Here is an 18,375-nt window from a genome sequence, read left to right on the forward strand (position 1 = left end):
TTACTAACATTTCATAAATATTTATAAAATTATTTTCAACTCAGTTTTACGAGATAGAGGTCTCGATACCTTATTTTACCCAATTTCTTCAATAATTTTTTTTTCTAACTAACCACTAAATCGGTAAAATTTTTCTATCAATATTTTCATACGATTTTCCTATCATATCAATTTTCATGCAAAAATATTGCAATAAATTTCTCTTTAAATCGAATTTGTGGTTACGAAACCACTATTTCGATAACCTTGAATTTAGGCCATTACAGTGAGACCGACTATTGTTACAAATAATTTTGAGCTGAAGTTGAACACAATTCAAATGGTACAACAATATGTTTAGTTTGATGGTTTGTAAGATGAAGATTTGAATACTCATTTGGCTAACTTTCTAGAGATTTGCAAGAAATTTAAGATTAATGGCACTACTGATGACCCCATACGCTTACGGTTGTTTCCATTCTTTTTAAGAAGTAAGGAAAAACAGTGGTTAAATTCATTACTATGTGGTTCTATCATGACTTAGACTCAAATTACTGAGAAGTTTTTGTTAAAATATTTTCCACCAGCTAACATAGCTAAGTTGAGGAATGACATATCTTCTTTTTGTTTAGTTTAATATTCTTTATGATACACGGGAGAGATTTAAGGATTTTTTGAGAAGGTGTTCTCACTATGACCTACCTTTGTGGCTCCAAGTGCAAACTTTTTACAATTGTTTGAATCATTCGACTAGATAGATGATTGATGCAGTAACTGGTGGAACATTGAATAACAAAACACCTGAGGTAGCTCAAAATTTTATTGAAGGGATGGTACTGAATAATTATAAGTGGCAAGTTACAAGAGTAAAACCTGTCAAAGCAGCAGGAGTTTTTATATTGATGCAGTTTTTATGTTGGCAAATTAGGTTGAAGCTCTAGGTAAGAAAATTGATGGTTTGAATTTTTCTAAGCAGGTGAATCTAGCATTACAGTGTGATTCAAATGGAGTGGGGACGATTAATTCAGAATATTCACCCTTCAAGTCTAACATGGAGCATGAGCAAGTCGAATTTATAGGTAATAATTCTAGATCTCATAATAACCCCTATAGTAATAGTTATAATGCAGGTTGGACGAACTATCCAAATTTCTCTTAGAGTGGTCAAAATAATCAAAGGTTACAACCCCCTTCAGGTTTTAAGCAGCCTTATCAGCAAGAGAAGAAACCGAAGAAGTTAATTTATTTCGGTGTCAGAAACTCAATTTCAAAACATTGAAACAATACTAAAAAATTAGCAAGCATCATTTCATATTCTTGAAAGTCAAATTGGACATCTTGTCAAACTTGTTTCATGAAGACCACAAGGTAGCTTAACACTGAAACTAATCCAAAGGAGCAAATCCACGCAATCACTTTTTGAAGCGTGGAAGGGTTAGTCGAGCCTGAACAAAAGCCAAAGTTAGAAGTTGCTATAAAAGTGATGAGATTCAGGAAAATAAGAAAGAGCATAAGCTGGTAATCAAAGACTACAAAAAATGAGTTCCATATCCAGTAGCATTGAAGAGAGATCACATAAAAGAATAATATGGTAAATTTCTTGAACTCTTAAAAAAATTGCACATTAACTTATTGTTTGATGAAGCCCTTTCATAGATGCCAAAGTATGTAAAATTTTTAAAGGAGTTGTTAACAAATAAAAGGAAGTTAGACAACTTGTCGATTATAGAGCTCAATGCAGTTTGCTCGGCCATTCTTCAAAACAAATGACCCAAAAAACTTAAAGATATAGGGAGTTTTACTATTCCTTGTCTCATTGGTAGTTTAAATTTTAAAAAGTTTTGGATGATTTGGGGGTAATATAAATGTCATGCCATATAAAATGTTCAAACAACTTGGCCTCGAGGAACCCAGACCCACTAGGATGAGCATTCAATTAGCGGATAGATTAATTAGATATCTTAAGGGTATTATTGAGGATGTACCTGTGAAAGTCGATAAATTTATATTCCATATTGTTTTGTTGTATTGGACATGGATGAGGATATTGAGGTACCTATAATCTTAGGTCGACCCTTTTTAGCCACTGCTAGAACTGTTATTGATGTGGGTACTGGTGAACTTGTGATTCGTGTAGGTGATGAAAAGATTACTCTTCAAAAAAGTGATTTTGTAAGAGTCCCTAGTGATCGAGATGAAACTAATTGTTCTGTTAATGTTAATAATCATGTGGCTTAACGTTCTTTGCAGGAAACCCCTCATAAAAACATGTTGGAGCCATACTTTATTCAAAGTGATAGAACTCAAGGGACAAGTGAAAAGCAAATGGTGCAGCTTGACGAACTAGATGAATAGAGAATGAAGATTGATGAGAAATCGAGAAAACACAATGAAGAAACAAAGCAACCCCCATGCTGTGCATGTGAAGAGAATGAACCGATTCAAAGTTGGGGAGAAAGTGTTGTTAGGCAAATTGGATCCATGAATTTTTAATTCAAGGTTTAAGTTAAGAGGGTCCGACCCATGTATGGTAAAAATCGTATTTCCATATGGAACCATTGTAATACCCCTAACCCGAATCTGATGTCGAAACAGGGTTATAGAGCATTACCAAACTTATAAATCAAACAATCAAACATTTCATGTTCATTTCTCATTCAAAACAAAAACCATTCAAGTCAATCATATAGTCTCTAATATGAGCCCTCGAGGCCCAAAATAAACATTAAAAGAGGTTCGGGACAAAATCGAGAACTCAAGAAATTTTTAGGTAAACTTTGAAATTTTTCAAAGGTGCAGGAGACACACACCCGTGTGGCCATGCCATTGTGTCTCAGGGCATGTCCAAACTAGTGAGCATACTGACTTGGGTCACATGACCATTCAAACACCCATGTACCACGTCGTGTACCCTTCAACGTGGCCTCACATGCCCGTGTGCCAAGCCGTGTGTTAGGCCATTTGAAAACTAGAGGGTATACTGACTTGTGCCACATAGCCAAGCCACACGCTTGTGTGCTAAGCCTTGTGAAACTACTGATTTGTTTTCTATTGAAGTTACAGGGGACACATGGCCGAGTCACCTGGTCGTATGTCACACACAGCTGAGACACACGCCCGTGTGGACAAAAATAAGACATTTTCTTAGCCATATTTCTCACCCAAATTGGTACCAACCTAAATACAACAATTTGCATATAACCATGACATAATTAGGCATTCAAAGCCAACCAATATCAAGCTTATAACATGTTATAATATCACATACCATCATAATACATATATCAATGTGACAAGGCCATTTACTTATATATATACGTAACAATATGTATCAAACAAGCCAAATCAAATGGCTAAATACTTTACCAAATCAAATAAGCTACATTAGCCAAACAACCTATACATGCCATTATAAACAAAATTTTAAGACCATAAGTACCAAAATAGCCAATAGATAGTGTGATGAAATCTCTGACAACTTCCAACCCGAACGAGCTTCCAAAGCACTATAAATCACGGAAAAATAAATAGAGTAAACAATTAGGCTTAGTAAGTTTGTAACTAAAAAAAATAAAGTTCACCGCTTCAATTTATAAGCATAATCCATTTAAGTCAATCCAAAGTGTCTTGGCCTTAGCTTAAGCAACGATAACCTCTTAAGTTAAATATCACAATTTAATTTAGCCCAAAAGTCTAACATATAATCATCAACTAAGTTAGCCATATAAACACATATATAAACCAAAAATCACATTTTTATGATCACAAGTATATTTCCATTTAAGCATTTACCATTACAATGTATAACATAAAAGTTTAACGTGGTATAATCCAACCACAACTTGGCCAAATCCTAAGCACATATACACCAACCATGTGAGTCATGTAAATTCACCTATGAATCAATAATCACGGATGAACTCAACAATTAATCAAGTTACATAAACATGTAGCATCTATTTCATATACCAATATACCATATAATACCAATTTTCATGTAATTCATACCTATACCTATAGTAGTTCATATCAAACTTATGTCATATCCTATTAGAACATTGCCCATTGAACCATTTACCAAATTAGCCATGTATTCATATAAAAACCAAGAATTATGTATGAACTCAATAACTATTTAAATTCCATATACATGTAACATCTATACCATGTATTACTATATCATACATAAACCATTTCCGTGTAATTTACATAAATACCTGTGCTAGTTCGTAACGATTTCATATAAACTCATAATAGAATTATGTATGAATTTTAACAATTATTAAATTCTATGTACATGTAACATACATACCATATATCCGTATATCATATATATACCATTTCCATGTAAATACCTATACTAGTTCATATCGAACTTGTATAATATCGTAATAATACTATGCCCGTTGAACCACTTAGAATATCGTTGGATACACGGGTAGTACACACGAAGTGTACTGAACAGTAATCTGTCAATTCTTATACATGTATGTTCATACGAGAGACAAACGGTAAGCTCATCCGAGCTGAATATCGGTAAGCTCCTCCGAGCTGGATAACGGTAAGCTTATGCAAGCTGAGGTGAGTCCACAACATATGCAGGACCTCAACCAAATCGGTAATCCTAATGACATTGTCATTTCTATACTACGAATTCTTAAGGTTCAAACAGGGCTCAGTATTTTTTGTACAACATCGATTATGCATTCGCTAATTATCCATAGTATTAAATCATTCACATTCATGTATTTCAATTAAATCATATAAATAAGCAATTTAATTGCACGAACTTACCTCAAACTCAAACGGAGAATACGATCGTTTATTCCACGACTTTGTCTTTTCCTCGATTTAGTTCTGAAAGTTTCTTTTCTTGATCTATATAATCAAATTTAACTCATTTAATAATATTTCTAATTAATTCGATCCAAATTTCATGTTATGGCAAAATTATCATTCTGCCCCTTTAGTTTTGACCTTTTTACAAATTAGTCCTTAGGCTCGTAAAATGAAATTCATGCAAATTTCTCTACACCCAAGCCTAGTCGAATTTTATAGGTGCTTATAGAAGCCCATATAATTCAAAAATACACACATTTATCACATAAATTTCACATTTGTCGATTTGGCCCCCAAATACAATTTCACTAAAAATCACTTAACAAATGTTGTTTATTTAACAACTAAGATTCATTTTCTTCCATTAAAATCCAAAAACAACCAATATAGTCTCATGGAAAAACCCTAGACTTTCACTTATAATGAAATTTAGTCCCCTAATTAGCTAGCTGAAGCCGCAAGGGTTCCAAAAACACAAAAATCAACAAAAACAACCACCAAAATAACTTACATGCACGAGACTTTGTGGCTGAAATTCTAACTTTCCTATGCTATTAGTTTTTTGAAATTTTTGGTTGAAAAAGAAGGAGGAAGATGACCATTTAGTTTTATTTTATTTAATTTAACTTTTTTTCATCAAATTACCAACCCTCACCAACTTTGACTTTTCATGATTACACTAAGGACCTCCTTAAATAGTTTGATTACCACATAAGGACCTCTACAATAAGGTTCTATAGCTATTTAATCCCTTTAACTAATAGAACACAACTTTCGCACTTTACGCGATTTAGTCATTTTTCACAAATTGAGCGTACAAAAGGTAAAATTTCTTAACAAAATTTTTATGTCATAATTCTAACATGTTTTGAAACACATAATAATATTAAAATAAATTTTATGACATCGGATTTGTGGTCCTGAGACCACTGTTCTGATTTCACTAAAAACAGGTTGTTACAACTATCCCCCTTAAGAATTTTTGTCCCCAAAAATCTTATCAGGAAATAGATTATGGAACTGTTTTCTCATATTTTCCTCGGGTTCTCAGGTAGACTTCTCTATCTCGTGATGTTGTTAAAGAACCTTTACTAAAGCTATGCTTTTATTTCCCAACTCTTTTATTTCTCATGTTAGAATTCTGATCAGTTCTTCACTGTATGTTATATCAAGATGAATCTCAACATCCATTGGATAGATAACATGTGGAGGGTCAGATCGATACTGTCGTAACATAGACACGTGAAAGAAATTATGAATCCTTTCAAGCTCTGACCATATATTTAATCGGTACACAACAAGTCCGATTCTTTCGGTAATTTCATACTGTCCGATAAATCACTTACGCAACTTCCATTTTTCGACCAAAAACGAAGAATTCTCTTTTAAGGCAATACTTACAGAGACATTCTGTCATCAATCTGAAATTCAATATCTTTACATTTGAAGTCTGCATACGATTTTTATCTATCTAAAGTTGTTTTTCGAGTCTTCATGAATCATTTTCATTTTTTTCTAAACCTCAAAATCAATTTAAATCCGTGACTCTTTTTCACACTGAACTCTGTACAATATAATAGACTGAAAACTATCATTATATGTGAATTCGATCGACATTAAATATTTTTCCCAATTACCTCCGCACTCAAATGGAGACTGACATTCCATGTAATTTGACAATCTCAGAAACATATAACTCAGCCAATCTATCAAGTGAGAAATCTGTATGTACCATAATAAAATGTGCAGATTTCTTCAAATAGTCAACAACAACCCAGATAGCATCTTTCTTTTTCGGAGATAAGATTAATCTCGGTACAGAATCTATAATAACTCTATCTCATTTCCACTAGAGTATCATCACTGCCTGTAACAGTCCTGAAGGCACTTGATGTTTAGCTTTAAACTACTGACATATTAAACATCTGGATACAGAGTCGGAAATATGATGTTTCATTACGGGTCATTGATACATCTGTTTCCATTTATTGTACAATTAATTACTTCTGAAATGAACAAACATAATACCATTTTGAGCTTCGTGCAAAATTTTTTGTATCAGCTCTGGACTTTTGAGTACACTAAATATATTTCTGAATAATAGAGTCGGAAATATGATGTTTCATTACGGGTCATTGATACATCTGTTTCCATTTATTGTACAATTAATTACTTCTGAAATGAACAAACATAATACCATTTTGAGCTTCGTGCAAAATTTTTTGTATCAGCTCTGGACTTTTCAGTACACTAAATATATTTCTGAATAATAGACAATCATTGTGTCCAATCTAAAATTTTGAATCAAAAGTCGTTTAACATTATACTCGTTTAGCTTGTAACTTATTTTCACATTTTTTAACTTCACGGATCTGTTGTAAAATGTTAATTTAGCTTTTAACTTAGCCAAAATTGAGTCATCATCAGACAATAACAGCTGAGTATTCGTAATTCATAAAAAAAACACAACATAAACTGTTTACTGACACATCATTGTAAATCACAAATTCCTTACCAGATTTCAAGCTGAACCAGAACTGATGCTTCAGTCAACAGAGCTTTCAACTGGTCAAAACTTTGCTGACACTTATCAGACCATTTTAAATTTCACTTCTTTCTGTAATAACCATATCATCAATGTGACTATCACTGAAAACTTCTTTTACAAATCTTCGGTAACAACCGGTTAGTATCAGAAAATCTCTGACTTCAGATACATTTTTCAATGTTATTTCCGGTAAAAATTCTATAACAAATTTTCACTTCTCTAACCAATAGTAATCCAGGTAACTCTTCTGGAAATTCATCAGAACTTTTACATACCACTACCACTGTTTTAAACTTTAACTCAAATTCTTTAATATCCAATACATAGGCATAGTAAATATTATAACCTTTTCTAACACATTTCTGAGCTAATATGACTGATATCACAGTAGGCAAATCATTCAACTTTTCTGATTCAAAGCAAAGCATTTCACCATCCTGATACTTCAATATAATATGCTTTTGTTTACCATTTACCACAGCATCATGCAGAGTTAATCAGTTCATTTCCATAATCATATCAAGTTTATCAATAAGAAAGAAAATACCATAAATGACATCTGAAGCAGAAGTATCGTCCACCGTATACACTTTTAGTAATGTCTGTATCTTCCATCGTATACACTTTTACTAATGTCTATCCTTTCACATAAACTAGAAAAACTAAGTTCTGTATTATTATATTCCCAATATCAAACTAGAAATTATAACCGTAATAAATATAATTATCTCCGGCCAAATAATATCCTTTACAGATAGGCCATGTTTGATAGACAATGAAATTCAAGATATGAAACCATACTGAATTTTCTACCAAACATAATGGAACAAAATACCAAAGAAAAATAGAACAATGTCTATCATAACCCAACCAAACTATTAATGCTTCCATCTAACATTGTGGTTAGCTAACTTTCTCATACGATAAGGATTACATCTAAAATGAACAGCTATATATATCTCTGAAATTAAATAAACACATAGAATATCCAGTAAAGATCATCATAAGCTACTCGACCATAACTACTGCTCTCAGATAACTTTACAATTTAAACATTATTCCACTAACTATAACAGTCATCATTAATCCCACATTATTCTATTTACTAATGAAAATCAATTAAGAAGAAATTATGGGTAATACATTTTTTAGATATTATATCCAAATAAGTCGATTAGTCGAGATTAACTGCTTCTTTAACAGTGACATTATGAAATCTGAATAATCTTAAAAAAAATTAATCTGATATCTCTTCTAGAACTGTCTTTACTTGCTAACCCATTTTTAGCTCTGACCGCACTATTAATCATTGAACCACTGAATTCTTTTGTTTCACACTTGTAAACTTATGCAATCTAAATCTTGTGAATTTCATTGTATAATACTATACTGGTGAGGGGGTGAAGATTGTAAAGCCTCAAAATTTGACTCTCATATATACACACATATAACATAATATTTATCAACAACATAATGCTATGAACTTCTATTCATACCTTTATGAGTTTCGAATCATCATAAACAACATTTTTAGTAGATACTTGAGTATCGCTTTTAGTATTATTGGAATTAGCTCAGTTGGATATCATCTCTGTCTAAGTAAAAAAATAAAACTCATCAGAGTCGGGAGATATCACACTATTGTGGGTTATATAATGGCATCTATAAATAGACCATTATACGCTACGTTTAGCTCGGGAATCGACTAAACTGTAGCTTTGGTGCCAATAAATGTAACACCCTTAACCCGAATCTGATGTCGAAACAGGGTTACAGAGCATTATCAGACTTATAAATCAAACAATCAAACATTTCGTGTTCATTTCTCATTCAAAACAAAAACCATTCAAGTCAATCATATAGTCTCTAATACGAGCCTTAATGACCAAAGTAAACATTAAAAGAGGTTCAGGACTAAACCAAGTACTCAAGAAACTTTTAGGAAAACTTTGAAAATTTTAAAAGGAGCAAGAGACACACGCCCGTGTGGCCAAGCCATGTGAGAGAGACACGCCCACAAGCCCAGTCCAAACTAGTGAGCATGTTGACTTGGGTTACACAACCATTCACACGCCCATGTGCCAGGCCGTGTACCCTTCGAAATGGCCTCACACGGCTGTGTGCCAAGACGTGTGTTAGGCCATGTGAAAATTGGAGGGTATACTGACTTGTGCCAAACGGCCAAGCCACATGCCCGTGTGCTATGCCGTGTGAAACTACTGATTTGTTTTCTATTGAAGTTACAAGGGACACATGGCCGGGTCACTCACAGCTGAGACACACGCCCGTGTTGTGATATAATTAGCCATATTTCTCACCCAAATTGGTACCAACCTAAATACAACAATTTGCATATAACCATGACATAATTAGGCATTCAAAGCCAACCAATATCAAGCTTATAACATGCTATAATATCACATACCGTCATAATACATATATCAATGTAACATGTCCATTTACTTACATATATACATAACAATATATATCAAACAAGCCAAACCAAATGGCTAAATACTTCACCAAATCAAATAGGCTACACTAGCCAAACAACCTACACATGTCATTATAACCAAAATTTTAAAACCATAAGTGCCAAAATAGCCAATAGATAGTGTGATGAAATCTCCGAAAACTTCCAACCCGTACAAGCTTTCAAAGCACTATAAATCATGAAAAAATAAATAGAGTAAACAATTAGGCTTAGTAAGTTTGTAACTAAAAAAAAAATAAAGTTCATCGCTTCAATTTATAAGCATAATCCATTTAAGTCAATCCAACGTGTCTTGGCCTTGGCTTAAGCAACGATAACCTCTTAAGGTTAAATATCACAATTTAATTTAGCCCAAAATCCTAACATATAATCATCAACCAAGTTAGCCATATAAACACATATATAAACCAGAAATCACATTTTCATGATCACAAGTATATTTCAATTTAAGCATTTACCATTACAATGCATAACATAAAAGTTTAACGTGGTATAATCCAACCACAACTTGGCCAAAGCCTAAGCACATATACACCAACCATGTTAGTCATGTAAATTCACCTATGAATCAATAATCACTGATGAATTCAACAATTAATCAAGTTGCATAAAATGTAGCATCTATTTCATATACCAATATACCATATAATACCATTTTCCATGTAATTCATATCTATACCTATAGTAGTTCGTATAAAACTCATGTCATATCCTATCAAAACATTGCCCATTGAACCATTTACCAAATTAGCCATGTATTCATATAAAAACCAAGAATCATGTATGAATTCAATAACTATTTAAATTCCATATACATGTAACATCTATACCATGTATTCATATATCATACATAAACCATTTCCATGTAATTTACATAAACACCTGTGCTAGATCGTATCGATTTCATATGAAATCGTAATAGAATTATATATGAATTTTAACAATTATTAAATTCTATGTACATGTAACATATATACCATAGATCCGTATATCATATATACACCATTTTCATGTAAATACCTGTACTAGTTCGTATGAACTTGTATAATCTCGTAATAATACTATGTCCGTTGAACCACTTAGAATATCGTAAGATACACGACTAGTACACACGAAGTGTATTAATGGTAATCTGTCAATTCTTATACATGTATGCTCATACGAGCGATAAACGGTAAGCTCATTCGAGCTGAATATTGGTAAGCTCATCCGATCTGAATATTGGTAAGCTCTTCCAAATTGGATAATAGTAAGCTCATGCGAGCTAAGGTGAATCCGCAATACATGCAAGACCTCAACCAAATCGGTAACCCTAATCACATTATCATTTGTATCCTACGAATTTTGAAGGTTCAAATAGGGCTTGGTATTTTTCGTACAACGTTAATTATGCATTTTATAATTATACGTAGTATTAAATTATTCACATTCATGTATTTCAATTAAAGCATATCAATACGTAATTTAATTACATGAACTTACCTCAAACTCAAACGGAGAATACGATTGTTTAGTCCACGACTTTATCTTTTCCTCGATTTAGTTCTGAAAGTTTTCTTGATCTATATAATCAAATTTAACCCATTTAACCATATTTCTAATTAATTCATCCAAATTTCATGTTATGGTAAAATTACCATTTTGCCCCTATAGTTTTGACCTTTTTACAAATTAGTCCTTAGGCTCGTAAAATGAAATTCATGCAAATTTCTCTACACCCAAGCCTAGTCAAATTTTATAGGTGCTTATAGTAGCCCATATAATTCACAAATTCACACATTTGTCACATAAATTTCATATTTTTCAATTTAGCCCCCAAATAACAATTTCACTAAAAATCACTTAACAAAAGTTGTCTATTTAACAACCAAGATTCATTTTCTTCCATTAAACTCCAAAAACAACCAAAATAGTCTCATGGAAAAATGCTAGACTGTCACTTATAATGAAATTTAGTCCTCTAATTAGCTAGCTTAAGCTACAAGGGTTCCAAAAACACAAAAATCAACAAAAACAACCACCAAAATAACTTACATGCAAGGTAATTTGTGGCTGAAAATTATAGCTTTCCTATGCTCTTAGTTTACTGAAATTTTCAGTTGAAAATGAAGGAGGAATATGACCATTTAGTTTTATTTTATTTTATTTAACTTTTTATCATCAAATTACCAACCCTCACCAACTTTGACTTTTCATGATTACACTCCATGTACATCCACTATCTCCTTAAATGGTATAATTACCACATAAGGACCTTTATAATAAGGTTCTATAGCTATTTAATCCCTTTAACTAATAGAACACAACTTTCGCACTATACGCGATTTAATCCTTTTTCACAAATTGAGCATACAAACAGTAAAATTTCTTAACAAAATTTTTATGTTATAATTCTAACATGTTGTGGACCACATAATAATATTAAAATAAATTTTACGATATCGAATTTGTGGTCCCAAAACAACTGTTCCAACTTCACTAAAAATGGGCTATTACAACCGTTGAGGTAACACACTCTGATTACGGTACATTCAAGGTAAATAGTCATCGTCTCAAAATTTATTTCAATGGTAATACTGATAATGAGAGAGAGGAGTTTCGACTCCAAGATGTGCCTTAACTTTGACCTTAAAAGGGGAAGTCGAGCTTAGACTCTAAATAAGCGCTTCTTGGGAGGCAACCCAAGTGTTTCTGTTTTTATTTATTTTACTTTCATGTTTTTTACAATGAAAAAAATTGAAAAAAATTAAAAAAAAAGAAAGAAAAAGAAGAAAAAAAGTAAAAAAGTGGTACACATTATTTGGAGTGATCCACACGGCCTGGACACACGGGCGTGGCTCAGGCCATGAGCATACTTGAAATAATTTTCTCCATATTTGACCCACAGAGGCACAGAGAGTTACACGAGCTGGAAACATGGTCGTGTGATACAGGCGACCTATCACACGGGTGTGTGTTAGACCGTGTGACTCACAAGGGCTTGCACACGAGCGTCGGAGAAGCGAAGAAGCATCGCACATGGCCTACCACATGGTCGTGTGGTTACTGGGCTTGTTTTTACTTATTTCTTACACACATGGGTTGGGTGATTCCACACGGCCTAGCCGCACAGCCATGTGGCTCACATGGCTTGACACATGACCGTATACTTTTTTTGCCTTTTTAAAGCTAATTTTTTCTTCTTTTTCTTTTGTTTCCTTCCTACCCTAACCAAAGTGATTTCATTTATTTTTATATTATTTTTTTCTTTTTTGTTTCTATTTTATTATGCACTGTTCTTTTATTGTTTTTTCGTTTGTTTTTCTATTTTATTATCGCTTTATCTTCTTATTTATTTTCTTATTAGTTTACTAGAAAACATGCATTTCATTTAGAATCGCCCACAATTCTGGTTTTCAATATTTCGATGAATTCATCCAAATTCAGGGCAATTTCAATTCTCTTCCTCTTTATGATATTATACTTATTCTGTGATTTTAATTGGTTGTGCATTGAAGGCAATGCACATTTTAAGTGTGGGGAGGATTTTATATGTTTATGTGATATAGTCCTTAAATTATTGTTTGTGTTTAAGTAAATTTCTCGAACCTAACTTTGAAGTAATTTCTTTTAATTTGGAGTTTTTATTGATTCATTTTTGGAATAATTTGTGGATTTTTGTGCATTGTGTGATTTATACTTTAAGACACGAGTGAGTTAAGCATGATAAGTTGTTTTTTAGAAATTATAATTTTAGGTTGTCTCCCTAAATTGAAATATTATTTTGAAACTTTAAATTTGCAAGTTTAACATCAAAATCATAATTTTTTGTGAGCTTTTGATCCTATAGAGCATATATTTATTTGTGCTCATTTTGTTTTTGGTTGTGAGTATGTCAACTTGATTTGTTATTCTAGAACTTGCTTTGATTATGCATGTTGAGACCACATTATTGATTTGATATATAGAGATGATAGAGGCACTTAGGATTTAACCCATTTAACATGTAAAAGCTTACCTGTTTTATTAACACCTAGTGAACCCCGTTGTTTGTAACACATTTTTTTTCTATAACCATTTTTATTAACCCATTCCCATATATATGTTGTAAATTTATCCTTTTTATTGACTCCCTTTTTGTCGAGATTTGATTTGGTTAGTTGCCTAACTATGTTTCATTTTTTTTTTGGAATTGCTAAATTTTAATTTTTTGTTCTAAAAAAAGAATAAAAAATCGAAAAGAAAGAAAAAAAAGGAAAAGGAAAACATAAAAAAGAGAAAAAAAATTATTGAGCTTGAATAATTAGTTTTATATTCTATTGAAAAGCTCGTTTCCATTTGTGAGTATTCTTGTTGATGTAGTTTCTTTTAATTCAGCCACTAATTTTTTTACTAGTTTGGTAACTTATCAACTCAACCTCAATTGTAATAAACTTTTTTGACCTTTTCGACAGCCTTAACCTAAGCCTCATTACAACCTTATAAAGACCTATTGATTGTGTCATCTCATTCTATAGTGGTGGAGATTTTATTTTCAAGCAAGCCTATGATAATGACATTTCTTGATCGACTATTGAGTGCATATTATTTGAACCTTAAACATTTTGAGTGCTTTTAGTGAATCTTTAGTAAGGATGTTATTTCTTGTTGAGTTTGAATTTCAGGAAATTATTAAGATAAGAGAGATGCCTAATGTTTTTAAAGCTTAAAATTTTCTACTTGGACTACTTGTGCTTTTTAGTGTCATTTTAGTGTGAATTTCCAATGCATGATTATCTGTAGATTATCCTAAGACATTATCAGTGGAAACAATAAATTATGGGAAGTTAACTTGAGTGTGGGTTGAGGATTTTGCTTGAGGACAAGCAAACACTTAAGTGTGAAGATATTTGATAGGTGCTAAAAGTAACATATTTTAACATCGTTCTTAATGTGTTTTTGGGTGATTATTCGATGTTAATGGTAAATTTGATGCTCATAATCCTTTAAATTCAAGTTTTTATACGTAGGAGAGCATTTTGGAGTAAAATGAGTGAAAAATAAGCAAAAATCGGAGCAAGTTTCAAGAGCTACATGAGCTGTACATATGGCCATGTGAGCCACACAGGCTGCCACATTACCATGTGTTAGACCATGTCGAAATAGCAAATCGCACTCCAAACCTGGGGAAAATGTGTTTTCTAGGTGTTTGGGGGCATTTTAAGACCTATATATGACAAAAATAAGAAGAGAGGAATGAACCGTCATAGAATACTCAAGAAAACAACTCAAAAAACACCATTGAAGCCAAATCTGAAGCAGATTTCCATCAAGATTGAAGGTCTCCTTTTGATTTCTTTAAAGTTTATTATGAGTTTCTTTATTTCTTGTGGTTATACTGCCTTTGGGATGTTTTTATTTGTTATCATGAACTAATTTTCCAAATACCTAGGGAGATAAACCCTAGGATGGATTTTGTTATTTGATTTTTATTTTTACGCAATAAATACTTGGATTTTGTTCTCAATTATGTGTGGTTAATTCTAGGTTTAATATTTTTAGGCTATTAATCCATGTTTGATGTGCTTAAATAAGAGAAGAAATAGACAATGTTTAAGAGTAGATCTAGCGTAATTAAGTGGAGTTGCATGCAATCCTAGAAATAGGACGACGTAAATATATCGGATTAGAGTAAAATCTAATAGGGGAATCCATAGATCGAGTTAATGCGATAATAGGGGTTTTAATTAGAAAGAAATTTCAATTAATCAACCTAAAGTCAGTTGCTCTTAGTCTTGAAGAGAGATATTAGCATAATTTAGGGATTTCTACATATTAAGATACTAAGTGAAGAAATTGCGTAATTTGTATTAATAGTGGCAAATGAAATGTAGGTGAATTCTTTCATTGGTATTATTTCGCTTCTTAGTTATTATTCGATTATTTTCCTAATTTAGCCTTTGTCGTGTTCTTTAGTTAATTAATTTAATTAACCTTAGTTTGAATCAATCACTTCAATTTTTTGGTTAAATAATAGAAAGACTATAATTACTAGTACTTTTAGTCTTTGTGGGAACAATATCTTTGCTCATCGTAGCTATACTATTAATTGATAAGTACACTTGCCTTAGTCAGATTTTTAGTTGGTTTACAACTGCATCACTGTATATATCTATATTGTTGTTAATTGAGTTGGTGTCAAAAGAAAACTTGACACTAACTTACAATTGTTGACAAAATCATGGTAAATAATAGTAGTGCATTTAGTATTGTTTATCTGATGTATTTACGTGTTTAAATTTCATTTTACTCACAATTTAATCTATTATTATTTTAATATCTTACATATTTCATGTGTTATTATGACCAATTAGTTCAAATCATACATTTCATTATTTATGTATGTTATTTTTAAACACCTATCTATGTCCATGATTTCCACACGCATACGCGTGAAGGATTTCTAGTGCATATTAATGTATTTGATTGAGTTGGTGTTACAAGTTAACTCGACACCGACTTAAGATTCATCACAAAACAATGAGAAACAAATTAATCTATTTTTTAAAATTTTAATATCGTATATATTTAATGTGTTATTATTAATTAGTTTCAAATCATATGTTTCATCATTTATTGTAACGACTTGAAATACAGTGGTGTCAAAAATACAATTTTAGAACCCCATTTCTGTAAACCGAGTCCATAAATATTAAACAAAAATATTTATGGGGTTATTATAAAAATATATTGAAATTCGTTTAAATAATTTAGTTGAAAAAGTGATTAATTAAGGCTTATGGACTAAATTGTAAAGTTCGATCGCTATGGATTTTAATCGACAAAAAGATTGGGGATCGAAATAGTAATTAACCAATGGTCCTAAAATGATAATTAAACCTTTATTAAATCATAACCAATGGTCCTAAGATTATGGCCATCTCCACTAATTGAAGTTCAAAACTAAATTATGTTAATTAATTAAGATTTGATAATTTAATTAATCATTAACTAACATATAAATAAGATGATAACTTGGAGGAAAGAGAAAGTTTTTGTAACGACCCAAAAATTAGTGGTATCGAAAAGTGTGATTTTTGGATTTCGATTCTGTAAAGATTTTTGGATTTCGATTCTGTAAACTAGACTCATAAATATTTTTATTAAATATTTACAGAGTTATAATTAAAGTGAATTGAATTGCGCTTAGGTAATTTCGTTGAATCAATGTTTAATTTAAATACAGGGACTAAATCGCGCAAGTGTTAAAAGTACGAATTGTTATTAAATCATAATGTAGAACATGATTAAGAGGCTTATAAGGTAATTAAACCTTTGGATTATGGATAGTGGACGATAATATGTAGGTTAATTATTAAAAATATTATAATTATATTAGATAATAAATAAAACAAAACATAAAGTATAATAAAATAAAGATAGTGGAAACATCAAAATTTATTCATTCATTTCTTTATGCAAAATCGAACCAAATGGGGGAGAAGAAGCAAGCAATGCACGATTTAGGGCTTTTAATTTCAAGCTTCAATTTGGCTAGTCAATTTAGTCCATTTTCTTGTAATTTTTATGTTTTTGGAATCCCGGTAGCTTAAGTTAGTTGACTCATGTCCTATTTTTCGATACTTTTAAAGATTGAAGATGTTGCCATTGATGGATAGTTGAAGTTCTCAAGGTTAAATTGATATATTTTAAGTTTAAAATTGACAAAAAGACTAAATTGTTAAGTTAGTTGATAATTTTCTGTTATAGGGGATAAATTGTACCAATTTTGAAATTTTGGGGTAGAAATGAGAAATAGGGAGTTAAATTAGGTCTAAAGTGAAATTAGTATAAAAATTTGAGGTTAATTGTGAAAGTTATGTTAGTCCCTGTTTTAGGGACTAAATTGAATAAAATCCAGGAGTTACATAAATTAGAAATTGAATGTGGATTTAGTTGTGTATTGATGAAGTGTATTATTTGTTTTAATCCATAGCTAACGTCGACTCGGATCCCTTGAAAAAGAAAGGAAAAGATAAAGTTGTCAACAAATAGCTCAAAGTTCACGGTTTGTATTTCTATAATTTGAACTATTTCAATTGTTGCATAAAAACATTACATCATATGGTAAGATTATAAGGTGAGTTAATTTTTTTTTTTTGGAAATATGTGTGAAATACTAATTGAATTGAATAGATGTGGTTGAATGGTTAGTTGTGGAAATAGACTTAATTGATGGTTTTGAAAATAATGTATATGGAGTTATATGTTGAATTGAATTGATATGAGAAATGAAAAATGTTGACAAATGCATGATAATGGATTATGAATTGATGGAAACATGATTTTGACATTGAAAATTTAGTATGTTGAATTTAATTGAGAAACATGTTACCCTATTAACTATTCGGGTAAGGTCGAGTATAATTCGCATGCCATAAGATAGAAAGAGTTCGGGGAGTGCTGGGCACCCCATTTGTCAATTATATCGACCACTGCTGGGCACATTTATTTGTCAGTCTTTACTGATTAGTGCAAGGCAACATTTATTATTATG

At 31.6% G+C, this 18,375-nt stretch overlaps 1 non-coding gene across 1 annotated transcript; it reads right to left on the minus strand.

Moving 5' to 3' along the window:
• Positions 1-577: 577 nt before the first annotated feature.
• On the minus strand, positions 578-679 carry LOC121225380 (small nucleolar RNA R71). The gene has a single exon (XR_005923239.1). It is a non-coding gene; the product is annotated as a small nucleolar RNA R71 (small nucleolar RNA).
• Positions 680-18,375: the final 17,696 nt, after the last annotated feature.

This window comes from Gossypium hirsutum, chromosome A03, assembly GCF_007990345.1.
Source record: "Gossypium hirsutum isolate 1008001.06 chromosome A03, Gossypium_hirsutum_v2.1, whole genome shotgun sequence".
Lineage (NCBI taxonomy): Eukaryota > Viridiplantae > Streptophyta > Magnoliopsida > Malvales > Malvaceae > Gossypium > Gossypium hirsutum.